Source organism: Babylonia areolata, chromosome 20, assembly GCF_041734735.1.
Source record: "Babylonia areolata isolate BAREFJ2019XMU chromosome 20, ASM4173473v1, whole genome shotgun sequence".
NCBI lineage: Eukaryota > Metazoa > Mollusca > Gastropoda > Neogastropoda > Buccinidae > Babylonia > Babylonia areolata.
In genome coordinates this window covers 6,405,539-6,424,066 of record NC_134895.1, presented here as the reverse complement: position 1 = coordinate 6,424,066, position 18,528 = coordinate 6,405,539, and the positions used below count along the sequence as shown (strand labels likewise).

At 46.5% G+C, this 18,528-nt stretch overlaps 1 protein-coding gene across 2 annotated transcripts in view; it reads left to right on the top strand.

Annotated features, from left to right (window-relative positions):
- LOC143294965 (uncharacterized) overlaps positions 1-18,528 on the top strand; it is a 206,819-nt gene that overhangs the window by 31,615 nt on the left and 156,676 nt on the right. Inside the window, exon 1 of one of the 2 annotated variants that reach the window (XM_076606489.1) lies at positions 13,189-13,737. The exons of the other annotated variant lie outside the window; for it this stretch is intronic. The gene's annotated coding sequence lies outside the window, so the exon portion shown is untranslated. Of the gene's footprint in view, positions 1-13,188; positions 13,738-18,528 lie in introns of those variants that run through there. 2 annotated transcript variants of the gene reach the window in all.

The window sequence follows — 18,528 nt, the reverse complement described above, 5'->3', positions numbered from 1 at the left end:
AGCCGTTTGGACTCTCCACTAGTGGGTTATAATGGTGCTGTCCTCAAGCCGTTTCGACTCTCCTCCACTAGTGGGTTATAATGGTGTTGTCCTCAAACCGTTTAGACTATACACTGGTGGGTTATAATGGTGCTGTCATCAAGCCATTTAGACTCTCCACTAGTGGGTTATAATGGTGCTGTCATCAAGCCGTTTAGACTCTCCACTAGTGGGTTATAATGGTGCTGTCCTCAAGCCGTTTGGACTCTCCACTAGTGGGTTATAATGGTGCTGTCATCAAGCCAAAGCTTGCACCAACACCGCTCTAAAAGGAAACAGATAAATAAATTTTAAATAAGAGAGAGAGAGAGAGAGAGAGAGAGGGGGGGAGGGAGAGACATAGAACTCAGAACTCGAAACGTTTTTTATTCAAGAATTAAGATTTTAGGCATAGCCTATTCTTCCAATCTGTCCTTGCTAATCTACATCTATTACAAATAGCACACACATCAATGAAGGGAAAAGGTATTCATGCAGAAGGACATACATAATGAAGAAAACAACCCCTCCCACCCCCACACCCTCGCCCACGCACACGCGTGCATACACACACACGCGCGCGCGAGCGCACACACACTCACACATACACACACACACGCGCGCACACAGACTGACAGCCCCTTCCCCTTCCCTCCACACACACACTAAGATTGACAGATGGATAGGACAGTGAGTCACACACACACACACACACACACACACACACACACACACACACACACACACAGATGTCATCAGTATACAAGTTCCAGAAACATCAGGGTGTTCAAAAGGTACAGTATTGTTACTGCCTCTGAAATCTACGTGTGGCAAGTGCAACGTACTACAGTGACTGCCACCATCGCCAATATTACTTGGACATTTGTCACGATTAGGATAGAACGAAATGAACAAATTTATGCATGCATAAGAAATAGAACGAGAAAAAAAAAAGAAAAAAGAAAAAAAACGAAAAACAAAACAAGATGAAATGAGAAAGCAAGAAAAGAACAACAACAACAACAACAGCAACAATAACTGATACAATAAATAAGACAGAACTGACCTCTTTGTAGTAGTCTGCAGTAATTCAAAGCCGGATCAGAGTTATTTACTGTTGGAAGGGGTGAAGATGTTTATGCAGACTTGATTTGAAAATAGGAAGAGAACTGCCCGTTTGTATGTGCAAAGGAAGGGAGTTCCACAGGGATGCACCCGAAAATGCAAAACTAGAGAGAGAGGGAGTGGGGGGGTAGAGGGAGAGAGAAGGAGAGAGACAGAGAGAGGGAGAGAGAGAGGGAGAGAGAGAGGGAGGCATAGAGACAGAGAGAGGGGGGGAGAGAGAGGGAGACAGAGAGAGAGAGAGGGAGAGAGAGGGAGAGAGAGACAGAGAGAGGGAGAGAGACAGAAACAGAATGAGAGACAGAGAGAGAGAAAGACAGAGAAAGATGGAGAGAGACAGAAACAGAGAGACAGAGAGAGAGAGAGAGGGAGACAGACAGACAGAGAGGGAGAGAAAGGGAGGAGAGAGAAAGAGAGACAGAGAGAGAGAGGTAGACAGAGACAAAAAGAGAGGGAGAGAGACACAGAGAGAGGGAGAGAGACCGAGACAGAGAGAGAGGCAGAGAGAGAGTGGGGAGAAAGAGAGAGACAGAGACACAGAGAGAGGCAGAGAGACAGAGACAGAGAGGGAGACAGAGACAGAGAGAGACAGAGAGAGGGAGAGAGGAGGGGGAACAGGGACAGAGAGAGAGAGAGAGAGAGAGACAGACAGAAACACAGAGAGAGAGAGACAGACAGACAGAAACAGAGAGAGACAGACAGACAGAAACACAGAGAGAGACAGACAGACAGAAACACACAGAGAGAGACAGACAGACAGAAACACAGAGAGAGAGAGACAGACAGACAGGCAGAAACAGAGAGAGAGAGACAGACAGAAACACACAGAGAGAGACAGACAGACAGAAACACAGAGAGAGAGAGACAGACAGACAGGCAGAAACAGAGAGAGAGAGAGACAGACAGACAGGCAGAAACAGAGAGAGAGAGACAGACAGAAACACACAGAGAGAGACAGACAGACAGAAACACAGAGAGAGAGAGAGACAGACAGAAACACACACAGAGAGAGACAGACAGACAGAAACAGAGAGAGAGAGAGACAGACAGAAACACACACAGAGAGAGACAGACAGACAGAAGCACAGAGAGAGAGAGACAGACAGAAACACACAGAGAGAGACAGACAGACAGAAACACACACAGAGAGAGACAGACAGACAGAAGCACAGAGAGAGAGACAGACAGACAGATACACACAGAGACAGAGACAGACAGATACACACAGAGACAGAGACAGACAGATACACACAGAGACAGAGACAGACAGATACACACAGAGACAGAGACAGACAGATACACACAGAGACAGAGACAGACAGACAGGCAGAAGCAGAGAGAGACAGACAGACAGAAACAGAGAGAGAGACAGACAGGCAGAAACACAGAGAGAGAGACAGACAGGCAGAAACACACAGAGAGAAGAGCAACAGCAACGAAGCATCGAAACCTCCAAAGAGTAAACTAAAATAGCCTGATGTCAAATGAAACATGACAACTGATGATAGGTACAGTGAACAGTGAAAATGACAGATAGATAGATAGACAGACAGATAGATAGATAGATAGATAAAGTAAAATAAAATAGCCTGATGTCAAGCCTGATGTCAAATGAAACATGACAACTGATGACAGGTAAAGTGAACAGTGAAAATGACAGATAGATAGATAGACAGACAGATAGATAGATAGATAGATAGATAGACAGATAGATAGATAGATAGATAAAGTAAAATAAAGTAGCCTGATGTCAAGCCTGATGTCAAATGAAACATGATAAATTATGATAGGTAAAGTGAACAGTGAAAATAGATAGATAGATAGATAGATAGATAGATAGATAGATAGATAGATAGATAGAGTAAAATAAAATAGCCTGATGTCAATTTTTTTTTTTTTATTATTTATGAAACATAACTTATGATAGGTAAAGTGAACAGTGAACATAATTGATAGATAGATGGATAGATATATATATAGATAGATAGATAGATAGATAGATAGATAGATAGATAGATAGATAGATAAAATGAAATAGCCTGTTGTCAAATGAAACATATGATAGCTAAAGTGAACAGTGAAAATGACAGAGAGAGAGAGAGGGGGGGGGGATACAGACAGACAGACAGAGAGCGAGAGACAGAGAGAGAGAGAGGGAGGGATAGAGAGAGAGACAGAGACAGAGAGAGGGAGAGACCGAGGGGAGGGGGGTGAGAGAGAGACAGAGCGAGAGGGAGAGAGAGAGACAGAGCGAGAGGGGGAGAGAGAGACAGAGCGAGAGTGAGAGAGAGAGACAGAGCAAGAGGGAGAGAGATAGACAGAGCGAGAGTGAGAGAGAGAGACAGAGCGAGAGGGAGAGAGAGAGACAGAGCGAGAGTGAGAGAGAGAGAGACAGAGCAAGAGGGAGAGAGAGAGACAGAGCGAGAGTGAGAGAGAGAGACAGAGCGAGAGGGAGAGAGAGAGACAGAGTAAGAGGGAGAGAGAGAGACAGAGTAAGAGGGAGAGAGAGAGACAGAGCAAGAGTGAGAGAGAGAGACAGAGCGAGAGGGAGAGAGAGAGACAGAGTGAGAGGGAGAGAGAGAGACAGAGCGAGAGGGAGAGAGAGACAGAGCGAGAGGGAGAGAGAGAGACAGAGCAAGAGGGAGAGAGAGAGACAGAGCGAGAGGGAGAGAGAGAGAGAGCGAGAGGGAGAGAGAGAGACAGAGCGAGAGGGAGAGAGAGAGAGAGAGCGAGAGGAAGAGAGAGAGACAGAGCGAGAGGGAGAGAGAGAGATAAGGAGATAGATAGATAGATAGATAGATAGATAAAGCAAAATCAAATCAAATCAAAATAGAATAAAACGAAATAAAATGAATCGAAATAGAATAGAATAAAATAATGTATTATAATTTCGGTTCAAAATAAAGTGAACTCAGCTTTTTTTTTTTTTTTTTTTTCCTCCACCACCAAGCCTATCCACTGTTCACAAGTTGTTGATGCAATGAATATGGGCCCTTCCATTCACGCATGAGTTCATGTGTTTACTCCATACTCTATTACACTTGAAAAGGGCAGAGCAATTGCTTCAAGATACTTTCAAAATCAAAGACAGACAGAAAGAAAAACAAAAACAAAAAAAAACAAAAAAAAAAACCCGCCACCATACATTTCCACGTATGGCGCCCACGTTGGGAGTTTTGTATGGGTGTGTGGGTGTGCGGGTGAGGGACAGGGGTGCGGCGAATGCGTGGAGCGGGTGCCAAGTGAGGGGGCGGGGACTGGGTGTGAAGGGGGAGGTTTTGTCAAGACCTCTCGATAAGCCTGGTGCATGTGTACGAGTGGGTGATTGGTGAGTGTGTGTGTGTGTGTGTGTGTGTGTGTGTGTGTGTTGGGTATGTGTGTGTGTGTGTGTGTGTGTGTGTGTGTGTGTGTGTGTGTTGGGTATGTGTGCAGTGTGTGTGTGTGTGTGTGTGTGTGTGTTGGGTATGTGTGCAGTGTGTGTGTGTGTGTGTGTGTGTGTGTGTGTGTGTGTGTGTGTGTGTGTGTGAGATTGTCTGTTGCAAACTGTACAACAGAGCTGTAATCTTCGAAACGGGATGCCACATGACAGCTGCTGTCAAAAGCATTGTTGCGTGTTAGTGTTACACGAAGACAGAGAGGCACACACACACACACACACACACACACACACACACACACACACACACACACACACACACACACACACACACACAGAGAGAGAGAGACTTGAAACTTGAAATAGTTTATTGTCATTGCCTACAAAAAGGTCTTTTGACAAGGGGGTCGGGGGGATGACATTTGTTTCAATGCCAACTGATCATATATTCCCATAATGATCAAATAATTTATCTACATTGAAGATAAATAAAGATTAGCAGCACACTTACAACACACTATGCAAAGAAATGAAACAAACAATCAAACAAGAGACAATAAAAACATTCATGAAATACTTGGTGATTTGACCATCCATTCACACGTTATTTCTTGTTGTCTGTACTTTCCTTTAAGATCAATTCAGTATCAACATCAACCATGGTTAACTACCTTCAAATTCATTGTTTTGATTATTGTTAAGAAAAACCTTGTCTAATTTTTTTTGGTGCCTCTGCGATGAACTTAGCAACTGATCTAATTACAATATCATCCTCAGACGATAAAACAGTAACTACATCGTGCGTTCTAGCTATATTTGAATCAAAAAGTTTACATTTTTCTCGCACAACCTCATAAGCTTTACACTGAAAGAGAAAATCTTTTTCATCATCAATTTGGAATCCACATGCAGGGCAGGGTAGTTCTGTGGAGGTCCTGAGTTAACTCACTCAGTACGGCCAGTCCTCTCTTCTCCTCTACACAGACCCCTCGGATGTCCAGTGGATGAATGACCCAACCTTTAGCTTCCGTCGTCAGAATTGTGGTATTCTTTGTCAACATTCACCTCTTCAGTATAAGAGCCTTCCGCTTGCAGTATTTTGATGATGGTAACGGGTGAAACGCTGTTAACGTCGTCTCTTTCGCCGTTCGTATGGAGAGAGTTAAAACCATTTCTTATTTGCGTTAAAACCAAGTGTCCTTGATTTAAACCTTGCATAACTAATTCTGTGCCATTTGTCTGTAATAACATTTTTTTTAAAATTACAGGCTGAAATACATTCTTAAATGAGATAAACCAACTTTAGCTTTCTTTGCTTTCCATATCCGAGTGCCAGTTTTGTTTAAAAGAGCAAATGAGTCTGTCTTTAAATTCTGAGATAAACTGCTGTTCATTTCCTACTCCCTGTGACAACCACACAATTCCAAAACCATGTTCTGATAAAAACTTCTTTGCTCTATGAGCCCAGTTTTCTTTCCCTAACTCTAATTGTACATACATCATATCATAGGCCTGCCTACAAAGACGTGTTTGTGTAAGCTTCAACAGTTTCAATCAGTACTTTATGCACCTTACATACGTTTTTGCATACAAAGGATATCTTCCCTTTTCTCCGTATAAAACTGTGTTGGATTAATGTATTGGTCACATTAAGAAAACATTTAATAGCATAAGTATGTACTTTCCCAATCTGCGAATTCACATTTAGTCCCCAAATTTCACATGCGTATGTAATTGAAGGTTCCATCTGTGTGTCGAATAGTTTCCAAAACAAACAACAATCAAAAGCGTTGAGCTTTCTTAAAGTTTTCAAAATTCCAGTGACGCCCTTTTTCCCTTCACTACACGAATCTTCCCATGCATAATTCAAACTTAATTTTGTTGAAAATATCATTCCTAAGTATTTATATGAATTAACCACTCTAACTTCTGAACTTCCATAATACCATTTTTCGTGCACTGAGAAGTGTCCACCCATTCTAAAAACCATAATGTTAGTCTTATCCAAGTTCACTGTCAAACCTAAACGATCTGCTTCTTCTTCTAAGGCATATAATTGATTCTGCAAACCTTTAACTGTTCCAGATAAAAGAATAACATCATCAGCAAAAAGAAGTAAAAAATATTTCAACAGCTCCAGGTATCAGCTGAATACCATGTCTACCTCTGTTGGACAGTTCCACAGCAGTTCATTGATAAAAAAAAATAAAAAAAATAAAAAAGAAGAAGAAGAAAATAACTGAGGGCTCAGAAGACAGCCTTCTTTCACTCCATTCTGGATGCAGCACAGGTCAGATCACCAGGTGTACATGTGGACAGTGCAGCACTGGTCAGTTCACCAGGTGTACATGTGAACGATACAGCACTGGTCAGTTCACCAGGTGTACATGTGAACGATACAGCACTGGTCAGTTCACCAGGTGTACATGTGAACAGTGCAGTACTGGTCAGTTCACCAGGTGTACATGTGAACGATACAGCACTGGTCAGTTCACCAGGTGTACATGTGAACGATGCAGCACTGGTCAGTTCACCAGGTGTATATGTGAACAGTGCAGCACTGGTCAGTTCACCAGGTGTACATGTGGACAGTGCAGCACTGGTCAGTTCACCAGGTGTACATGTGAACGATGCAGCACTGGTCAGTTCACCAGGTGTACATGTGAACGATACAGCACTGGTCAGTTCACCAGGTGTACATGTGAACGATACAGCACTGGTCAGTTCACCAGGTGTACATGTGGACAGTGCAGCACTGGTCAGTTCACCAGGTGTACATGTGAACGATACAGCACTGGTCAGTTCACCAGGTGTACATGTGGACAGTGCAGCACTGGTCAGTTCACCAGGTGTACATGTGGACAGTGCAGCACTGGTCAGTTCACCAGGTGTACATGTGGACAGTGCAGCACTGGTCAGTTCACCAGGTGTACATGTGGACAGTGCAGCACTGGTCAGTTCACCAGGTGTACATGTGGACAGTGCAGCACTGGTCAGTTCACCAGGTGTACATGTGGACAGTGCAGCACTGGTCAGTTCACCAGGTGTACATGTGGACAGCGCAGCACTGGTCATTTCACCAGGTGTACATGTGGACAGTGCAGCACTGGTCAGTTCACCAAGTGTACATGTGGACAGTGCAGCACTGGTCAGTTCACCAGGTGTACATGTGAACGATGCAGTACTGGTCAGTTCACCAGGTGTACATGTGAACGATGGTGCTGAAGAGGAATACAGACACGAAGTTGCACAGTTTAGCTGAACGACCTGGTGGTGGGCCAGGAGGGGTGGGGGGGTACATTTAAGAGACCATCGTACCTGCAGATAATGGTGTACCTGTGGGTAAATCTACTTGAGGCAAGGCGAACGGGTATTGCCTCATGTAGATTTATCCGCATGTACGCCTTTACCTGCATGTACGGTGGTCTCTTAAATATCAGCCCTACTGGCCAGAGCCCTTGAGGACCAGTTGCTGAGGTGTGGTCCTTGTGAGACAGAAAGACAGACCTGAGTCAGACACATTTGTGTTTGTATTACTCTTTTTTGTCACAGCAGATTTCTCTGTGTGAAATTCGGGCTGCTCTCCCCAGGGAGAGTGCGTCGCTACACTGAAAGCACCACCTATTCTTTTTATTTTTTTCTACTTGCTATTTTTATTTGTTTCCCAATCTAAGTGGATTTTTCTACAGAATTTTTCCAAGGACAATCCTTTTGTTGCCGTGGGTTCTTTTATGTACGCTAAATGCATGCAGCATACGGGACCTCTGTTTATCGTCTTATCCGAATGACTAGCATCCAGACCACTACTCAAGGTCTAGTGGCGCGTGATAAAATACTGGCGACTGCCGGTGTGTTTCAAACCAGTGCGCTCAGATTCTCTCGCTTCCTAGGCGGACGCTTTACCTCTAGACCAACACTCCACTGACGGCCTTTGAGGTCAAGTTTTTTTTGTTTGTTTGTTTTGTTGTTGTTTTTTTTTGGGGGGGATTTGTTTGTTTGTTTGTTTGTTTTTGTTTTTCTTGTAAGGGGAACAGAAGAAAAGAAAGAGAAGCACCCGTAGGTGCTGGGGAGGACCCAGAGAAGCACTATCTCCACCCGCCCTTGGAACAATCCTGCACCACCCTTGGAGGCCTGCGCTGTCTTCACGATGGGTGCAGGCACGCACAGGACACTCCAGTAAGAATTCAAGGGACATAACTGCTCCCGAACAGAGGCAAAAGAGACCACAGGATGCAACTCGCGACAGCCTTGAAAGAAGTATCCCCATGGGTGTACCAGGCAGTATCCCATGGCTGCAGAGTCCACCGGCTGTAAGGGGAACAGAAGTACAGTGCTGAGATAAACACTTTTTTTTTTCTGCCCCATCATCTGCACCGTTTCAGTGGCATTACTCCCACGCCGCTCATTTAGATTCCCCCATACACGGCCACACCCGGGTTCGTCCGTCGCAGTTCCAGCGTCGGCAGTCCACAGGGAACCATCGGTGTTAGGTCGCCAGGAGGCCACACACCAGAGGAGACCCTGCACTGCTGCTGAGTCACTTCGGTGGTGTTCAGTGGAGTTAAACACATTTTGACTGACGACCTTTGAGGGCAAGTTTTTTGGCTTTCTTTGTTTTGGTTTTGTTTGTTTTTTCTAAGGGGAACAAAAACACAGACCTGTGTTAAAGACAAAGACATCTTGACTGATGTCCTTTTATTCTAAGGGGAACAGAAAGACAGAGAAGCCAACCTGATCCTCTCTCTCTCCCTTGATGGATCCCCCTCAGTATCACTGTCGGTGCATCTTCCTGTTATAGCGAGTAGCAGGCTTATCAGACAGCGATCTGTGCATGTTGTTCACCACGTTCGAACACACACAAATAACCCCCATCCGAACCCCACCCCACGCCTCTCCCCCACACACATCACCAAAACATTAAAAAACAAAAAATAAATAAATAAAATAAAATAAACAAAAAATGAAGGGGGTGGGGGGAACTGGGAAGCAACAAAGCCCAAAAGCATTTTGGAAAACTCTGCCCTTGTCCCGTCCCCTCCTCGCGCTCTCTCTCTCTCTGTCCCTCCCCCCCTCTCTCTCTCCCCCTCCCCCTTTCTCTCCCTCCCCCTCTCCCTCCCTCCCCCATCTCTCCCTCCCCTCTCTCTCCCTCCCCCTTTCTCTCCCTCCCCCTTTCTCTCCCTTACCCTCTCTCTCCCTCCCCCTCTCTCTCCCTTACCCTCTCTCTCCCTCCCCCTCTGTCTCCCTCCCCCTCTCTCTCCCTCCCCCTCTCTCTCCCTTACCCTCTTTCTCCCTCCCCCTCTCTCTCCCTCCCCCTCTGTCTCCCTCCTCCTCTCTCTCCCTCCTCCCCCTGTCTCCCTCCCCCTCTCTTTCCCCCCCTCTCTCCCTGCCCCCTCTCTCTCCCTCCCCCCTCTCGCTCCCTCCCCTCTCTCCCTCCCCCCCCTCTCTCTCCCTCCCCCTCTCTCCCTCTCCCTCCCTCTCTCTCTCGATTATTTTTTCCGTCTCTCCCATTCCCTCACTTTCTTTCTCCCACTGTCTTGCCCATGTCTCTCTCACTTTCAACAACTCTTCTTCCTCTTCCCTCTTCCTCCCCCCTCCCTCAGCACTCCCCACCCTACTGCCCCGCACCTCCTCCCCCCGACCCCCCGCCCCTCTTCCTCCAACCAACTTCCCATCACACGAGGTCACACGTTTACAACGTCACCAATTAGTTAACCCGTCGTTCCGCCAGAGAGAGAGAGAAAGAGAGAGAGAGAGAGAGAGCAGGTAAACATGACGCAATGTCTGGTGCTGGCCACCTCCTCCACAACCACCACCACCACCACCACCACCACCATTACCCACACCTCTCACCCCCCCTCCCCGACCCTACCCCCCCCCCCGCCCCCCGCCCCCACCCCCTTACCCCCGCAACACCCCCACTCAACACCCAGCGCCTTCCCCATCCCACTGCACACATCCCCCTACACTGCCCTAAATGGAAAAAAAAAGGGGGTTGCAAAAGAAAGGTGAGCAAGGTATCCACTTTTGTCCCACCCCTCCCCTGTTTGTTGTTTTCTGGTTTTTTGTTTGTTTTTTATGGTGTTGTTTATTTTTGTTTTCCCCTCAGGGGGGCGGGGGAGGGGAGATTCGGATGTGGGTTATTTGTTTTGTTGTTTTGTTGTTGTTTTTCTCCCCGCCCCTACCGCCTCTCTCAACAGTTTTATTCAGACAGTGGCACACACTTTATTTGTTCGAACGCAGTGACGTCTCCCTGAGAAACTGACACTGAAAACCGTCTCTCCAATGCCGCCTACGTACCGTCTCTCCAATACCTACGTACCGTCTCTCCAATACCTACGTACCGTCTCTCCAATGCCTACGTACCGTCTCTCCAATGCCGCCTACGTACCGTCTCTCCAATGCCGCCTACGTACCGTCTCTCCAATGCTGCCTACGTACCGTCTCTCCAATACCTACGTACCGTCTCTCCAATACCTACGTACCCTCTCCAATACCTACGTACCCTCTCCAATACCTACGTACCGTCTCTCCAATGCCTACGTACCGTCTCTCCAATGCCACCTACGTACCGTCTCTCCAATGCTGCCTACGTACCGTCTCTCCAATGCCGCCTACGTACCGTCTCTCCAATGCCGCCTACGTACCGTCTCTCCAATGCCACCTACGTACCGTCTCTCCAATGCCGCCTACGTACCGTCTCTCCAATGCCTACGTACCGTCTCTCCAATACCTACGTACCGTCTCTCCAATGCCGCCTACGTACCGTCTCTCCAATGCCTACGTACCCTCTCCAATACCTACGTACCGTCTCTCCAATACCTACGTACCCTCTCTCCAATGCCTACGTACCGTCTCTCCAATGCCACCTACGTACCGTCTCTCCAATGCCTACGTACCGTCTCTCCAATGCCTATATACCGTCTCTCCAATACCTACGTACCGTCTCTCCAATGCCTACGTACCGTCTCTCCAATGCCACCTACGTACCGTCTCTCCCTACGTACCGTCTCTCCAATGCCACCTATATACCGTCTCTCCGGAAACACACACACTCCCTGGTCTCAGCTTTCCCTGCCATCGTCACCCACGAAAGCAAGCACAGCCTTCTCCCAGCAAGCAGTCAATGAACGCTGGGTCGCCACCAGGTCACGCACTGAAGGAGACCCAACTCCTGTTTGTGTTCAGTGCGCTTGAGTAGGCGGTGAACAACGGCCGCGTTGTTTCCTAACGTGCACACATGTACAGAATCACTGTCTGATAAGCCTGCTACTCACGATAACAGGAAGATGCACCCACAGTGATACTGAGGAGGATTCATCAAGGGGAGAGAGAGGATCAGGTTGGCTTCTCTGTCTTTCTGTTCCCCTTAGAAATTATTATAAAAAAAAACCCCACTTGATCTGAAAGGGCATCAGTCAAAATGTGTTAAACTCAGCTCTATGTTTCTATGCCTCCTGCCCCCCCCCCCTTCACTCTCGCCCCCTCTCCCCCTTATCTCTCTCCCCAGCCTGTCTGTCTGTCTGTCTCTCTCTCATTTCATCTTTTCTTTACTCTCTTCACTCTCGGGAAAAAGCAGTCTTGTTATTTGTGCTTTATCTCAATACCCCGGAAAAAAAATTTTTTTTTCGTTCGTTCGTTCGTTTGTTCTTTCTCTCTCTTTCTCCTTCTCTCACTTTCTTTCTCTATGTATCTGTGTCTCCCCGCCTCTCTCTTCCCCCCCTCTCCCCCTCCCCTCTCTCTCTCTGTCTCTGACTCCCTCTCTCTCCCAATCTTCCCCCCCCCCTCCGTTGCTTGCCTGTTATGGTGCACTCAGGGGAGATGGGGGGGGGGGGGGGGGGTGGGGGGGGGGGGGGGGGGGGGGGCAGGGGGCGTTAAAACGGTTGAGTGAGTGAGACACGTGTAGCTTGACGGTGACCTAAGTATGGGTTGTGCATGACCACATGACAACTCACCCGTCTTCTGCAGTCTGTCTCCATGTCTGTCCCTCTCTTTCTTTGCCTCTCTCTCTCTCTCTGCTTCTCCACCCAGCACAGATGGTGTGTGTGTGTGTGTGTGTGTGTGTGTGTGTGTGTGTGTGTGTGTGTGTGTGGTCATATAAGGAGAGTTAACATCAACGAACAGTAAAACAAAAACAAATATGGGTAGGAAATAAAAGAACCAGAGGGAGGGGAGTTTGGCGAGACAGACGCAGGCGAGAGAAGAGAGAGAGGTGGGGGCGAGTCGGGCAGAGGGGCCGACAAGGAAAGTTCTTTTTCCTCAGGGGGGGGGGGGGGGGGGGGGGGGATGGGGGGGGGGGGTGAGTGAAACTGAAGTGCACATACACCCCACATCTTGAAGGCGGAAAAAGAGGGGCGGGAGGGGAGGGAGGGGGGGACAAGGCTGAAAAAAAAGAATTAAAAAAAGGGTGCATAACATAATGTGGCAAACGTGTGGGCGGTAAGAGGCGGAGACAAGTGTCATGTAAAGCGTCGCTCTCTTTACGACACCCCTCCCTCTCCGCCCCCACGGAGCGCCAACCCCCCACTCCCACTCCCACCCTCTCTCCTCCCTCCCTCCTGTCAGTGTGTGAAACAAGAAGAAAAAAGAAAGGGGTGGAGGTGGTGGAGAGAAAAGACAGATTGGTTATGAAGAACGCAGACAGTGGAAGTGCCCCGCGGATTCACTCACTCACTCTCACTTCCACCGGCTTACTCTGACGAGAGCAGGTAGCTGTGAAACATCTGTGACTTTTTTTCTGTTTGGTTTTCTTTCTTCGCTTCCGTTTTCGTTCCCGTCGTTCCCCGTGGGTTCTGCCTGGTGACGTGACCAGCGTGGCCTGAGTGTTGGACTTGGTGGTCCGGCGTCCTGCGACACACGAGGCATGTCTTAGTGCTCCAGGTCGTTAGGCCAGCAGCCTCAGGGCGTCGCTCCATGGCCTGTTGACCGTCTGCAGGTCCTTGTCCTCGTCTTGCTCCAGTTCTTTGGCCGTCCCCATCGCTAGGTTCTGCCCCTGAAGAACTCGGCTGGCAAGGCGTGTTTGCAGAATCGCATGCAAGTGGAAAGAGAGAGAGAGAGAGAGGAGGCTTTGTTTGTGAGTGAAGTGCCCGCTTCTTTGTGTTTGACTTGTGTGGAATTGTGTTGTTTTACGGAGTGAAGTACCAGCAGAGAGACGCGGGGATCAGACAGTTGGTTTCCAACGGTCAGCACTGAGCTGTCAACATACACGTCTGCTGTGTTACAAGGTATTCACGGAACTGTTGATCAGCAGCTGTTGTTTTCTCGGGTTTTGATTTTCTGCTGTTTTTAGGGGTGGACACGGGGCATGGGGGGGGAGGGGAGGGGGTGTGGAGGGGAGGGGATGGTGGGGGGAGGGGGGAGGGGACAAGACCAAAGAGGAGGATGCTTATGCGCATGCATGCAAACGCAAACGTACACACATGCACGCACGTACACATGCCCACACACGCGTAAACGAACGCATATGCATTCCCACACTTATAGTCTGCTTGTTTTGGGGGGTGGGTTTTTTTTTCTGTCTGAACTTGCTGCCATGTGCCGGTGACAGTGCGTGGTAGCATCCTGCCCGCGCTGAGCATCGCTGGCTGGTGTATCTGGTGGCCAGGTAATCGTCACCTCGCCCTTCACTTCAACATGGGGGAGTGATTTCATTCGATGAGTTGAAGAGGAATCTCCACACATCGTTGGTGAGACCCGGCACTTACCCCCACGTCCTTCACAGCAGTCTGTACCTTCAGTACTTCAAACTTTACCCCCACGTCCTTCACAGCAGTCTGTACCGACAGTGCTTCAAACTTTACCCCCACGTCCTTCACAGCAGTCTGTACCGACAGTGCTTCAAACTTTACCCCCACGTCCTTCACAGCAGTCTGTACCGACAGTGCTCCAAATTTTACTCCCAACGTCCTTCACAGCAGTCTGTACCGACAATGTTTCAAACTTTACCCCCACGTCCTTCACAGCAGTCTGTACCGACAATGTTTCAAACTTTACCCCCACGTCCTTCACAGCAGTCTGTACCGACAATGGTTCAAACTTTACCCCAACGTCCTTTGCAGCAGTCTGTACCGACAGTGCTTCAAAGTTTACCCCCACGTCCTTCACAGCACTCTGTACCGACAGTGTTTCAAACTTTACTCCCAACGTCCTTCACAGCAGTCTGTACCGACAGTACTTCAAACTTTACCCCCACGTCCTTCACAGCAGTCTGTACCGACAGTACTTCAAACGTTACCCCAACGTCCTTCACAGCAGTCTGTACCGACAGGGCTTCAAACCTTACCCCCACGTCCTTCACAGCAGTCTGTACCGACAGTGCTTCAAACTTTACCCCCACGTCCTTCACAGCAGTCTGTACCGACAGTGCTTCAAACTTTACCCCCACGTCCTTCACAGCAGTCTGTACCGACAGTACTTCAAACTTTACCCCCACGTCCTTCACAGCAGTCTGTACCGACAATGTTTCAAACTTTACTCCCAACGTCCTTCACAGCAGTCTGTACCGACAATGTTTCAAACTTTACCCCCACGTCCTTCACAGCAGTCTGTACCGACAATGTTTCAAACTTTACTCCCAACGTCCTTCACAGCAGTCTGTACCGACAGTGCTTCAAACTTTACCCCCACGTCCTTCACAGCAGTCTGTACCGACAGTGCTTCAAACTTTACCCCCACGTCCTTCACAGCAGTCTGTACCGACAGGGCTTCAGAAATGTACAATGATAATTGAACATATTATACTACTTGACCAATATGATCTGGATGATCAGAAAACATGTACAACGATTATTGAACATATTATGCTCCTTGACCAATATGATCTGAATGAACAGAAAACCTAAATACTAAAGTTCTGGAATACTTTTTATGTAAACAAAAATAATGATGATAATTAAAAAAAAGAACAAAAGAACAAGAACAAAAAACCCAGTAATCTCTCAAAATAAACCCAGTGTATATTATCAATCCTCCATTTGGGATCTCCTTGCAAATGTTGCAAATATACTGTTCGCATAATTATCTTCAGACTCGTGAATGTCTGATTGTGTAGATATTAGTTTATTTATGTGTTTATTTCTGATGACGGTTAAGCATGCATGGTGTTTATTCCTGATGACGGTAAAGCACCTGACATGACACAAACATGCATGGTGTTTATTACTGATGACGGTAAAGCACCCGACATGACACAGACATGCATGGTGTTTATTCCTGATGACGGTAAAGCACCCGACATGACACAACATGCATGGTGTTTATTCCTGATGACGGTAAAGCACCCGACATGACACAAACATGCATGGTGTTTATTTCTGATGACGGTAAAGCACCCGACATGGCAGAAACATGCATGGTGTTTATTTCTGATGACGGTAAAGCACCCGGCATGACACAAACATGCATGGTGTTTATTACTGATGACGGTAAAGCACCCGACATGACACAAACATGCATGGTGTTTATTACTGATGATGGTAAAGCACCCGACATGACACAAACATGCATGGTGTTTATTACTGATGACGGTAAAGCACCCGACATGGCAGAAACATGCATGGTGTTTATTTCTGATGACGGTAAAGCACCCGACAGAACACAAACATGCATGGTGTTTATTTCTGATGACGGTAAAGCACCCGACATGACACAGACATGCATGGTGTTTATTACTGATGACGGTAAAGCACCCGACATGACACAGACATGTATGGTATTTATTTCTGACGGTAAAGCACCCGACATGACAGAAACATGCATGGTGTTTATTTCTGATGACGGTAAAGCACCCGACATGACACAGACATGCATGGTGTTTATTTCTGATGACGGTAAAGCACCCGACAGAACACAAACATGCATGGTGTTTATTCCTGATGACGGTAAAGCACCCGACATGACACAAACATGCATGGTGTTTATTCCTGATGACGGTAAAGCACCCGACATGACACAGACATGTATGGTGTTTATTTCTGACGGTAAAGCACCCGACATGACACAACATGCATGGTGTTTATTTCTGATGACGGTAAAGCACCCGACATGACACAACATGCATGGTGTTTATTACTGATGACCTTAAAGCACCCGACATGACACAAACATGCATGGTGTTTATTCCTGATGACGGTAAAGCACCCGACATGACACAGACATGCATGGTGTTTATTCCTGATGACGGTAAAGCACCCGACATGACACAAACATGCATGGTGTTTATTCCTGATGACGGTAAAGCACCCGACATGACACAAACATGCATGTTGTTTATTCCTGATGACGGTAAAGCACCCGACATGACACAGACATGCATGGTGTTTATTTCTGATGACGGTAAAGCACCCGACATGACACAAACATGCATGGTGTTTATTTCTGATGACGGTAAAGCACCCGACATGACACAAACATGTATGGTGTTTATTTCTGATGACGGTAAAGCACCCGACATGACACAAACATGTATGGTGTTTATTTCTGATGACGGTAAAGCACCCGACATGACACAACATGCATGGTGTTTATTACTGATGACCTTAAAGCACCCGACATGACACAAACATGCATGGTGTTTATTCCTGATGACGGTAAAGCACCCGACATGACACAGACATGTATGGTGTTTATTTCTGATGACGGTAAAGCACCCGACATGACACAGACATGTATGGTGTTTATTTCTGATGACGGTAAAGCACCCGACATGACACAGACATGTATGGTGTTTATTCCTGATGACGGTAAAGCACCCGACATGACACAGACATGTATGGTGTTTATTCCTGATGACGGTAAAGCACCCGACATGACACAGACATGTATGGTGTTTATTTCTGATGACGGTAAAGCACCCGACATGACACAGACATGTATGGTGTTTATTCCTGATGACGGTAAAGCACCCGACATGACACAAACATGTATGGTGTTTATTTCTGATGACGGTAAAGCACCCGACATGACACAGACATGCATGGTGTTTATTTCTGATGACGGTAAAGCACCCGACATGACACAGACATGTATGGTGTTTATTTCTGATGACGGTAAAGCACCCGACATGACACAACATGCATGGTGTTTATTTCTGATGACGGTAAAGCACCCGACATGATACAATATGCATGGGTCCTACACACGGACCGTTTTTGTTTTTTTTATTCCCCGCTCCGACTTTGAATGGTAATATGGGTGCTAGTCTTTCGGAGGAGACTTCAAAGCGAGGTCCAGTGTACAGCAAACACGTAAAAGAACTCATGGCAGCGAGAGGGTTGTCCCTGGCAAAATTCTGAAGAAGAAGCCACTTTGAACGGTACACTGGCAGACAGGTGGAAAAAATGGGTGGCGCTGCACTGTGGCGACACGCTCTCCTTGAGGACAGCACAGACATCGGTGACAAAAAGGAATAGTCTGCTATACAGTACATACAATGCAGTATGTGTATGCGCAGTTTGAAGATGGTTTCCTGGCGTTGGGATGCCCCATGGATCGATGAACTAGGGAAGAAAGGCCACACCTGACTGATAATTATTATTATTATTATTATTATTATTAATATGCACAAGATTCAGCGCTATATAAATACCATTATTATTATTATGCACAAGATTCAGCGCTATATAAATACCATTATTATTATTATGCACAAGATTCAGCGCTATATAAATACCATTATTATTATATTATTATTATGCACAAGATTCAGCGCCATATAAATACCATTATTATTATTATGCACAAGATTCAGCGCTATATAAATACCATTATTATTATTATTATGCACAAGATTCAGCACTATATAAATACCATTATTATTATTATTATGCACAAGATTCAGCACTATATAAATACCATTATTATTATTATGCACAAGATTCAGCGCTATATAAATACCATTATTATTATTATGCACAAGATTCAGCGCCATATAAATACCATTATTATTATTATGCACAAGATTCAGCGCTATATAAATACCATTATTATTATTATTATTATGCACAAGATTCAGCACT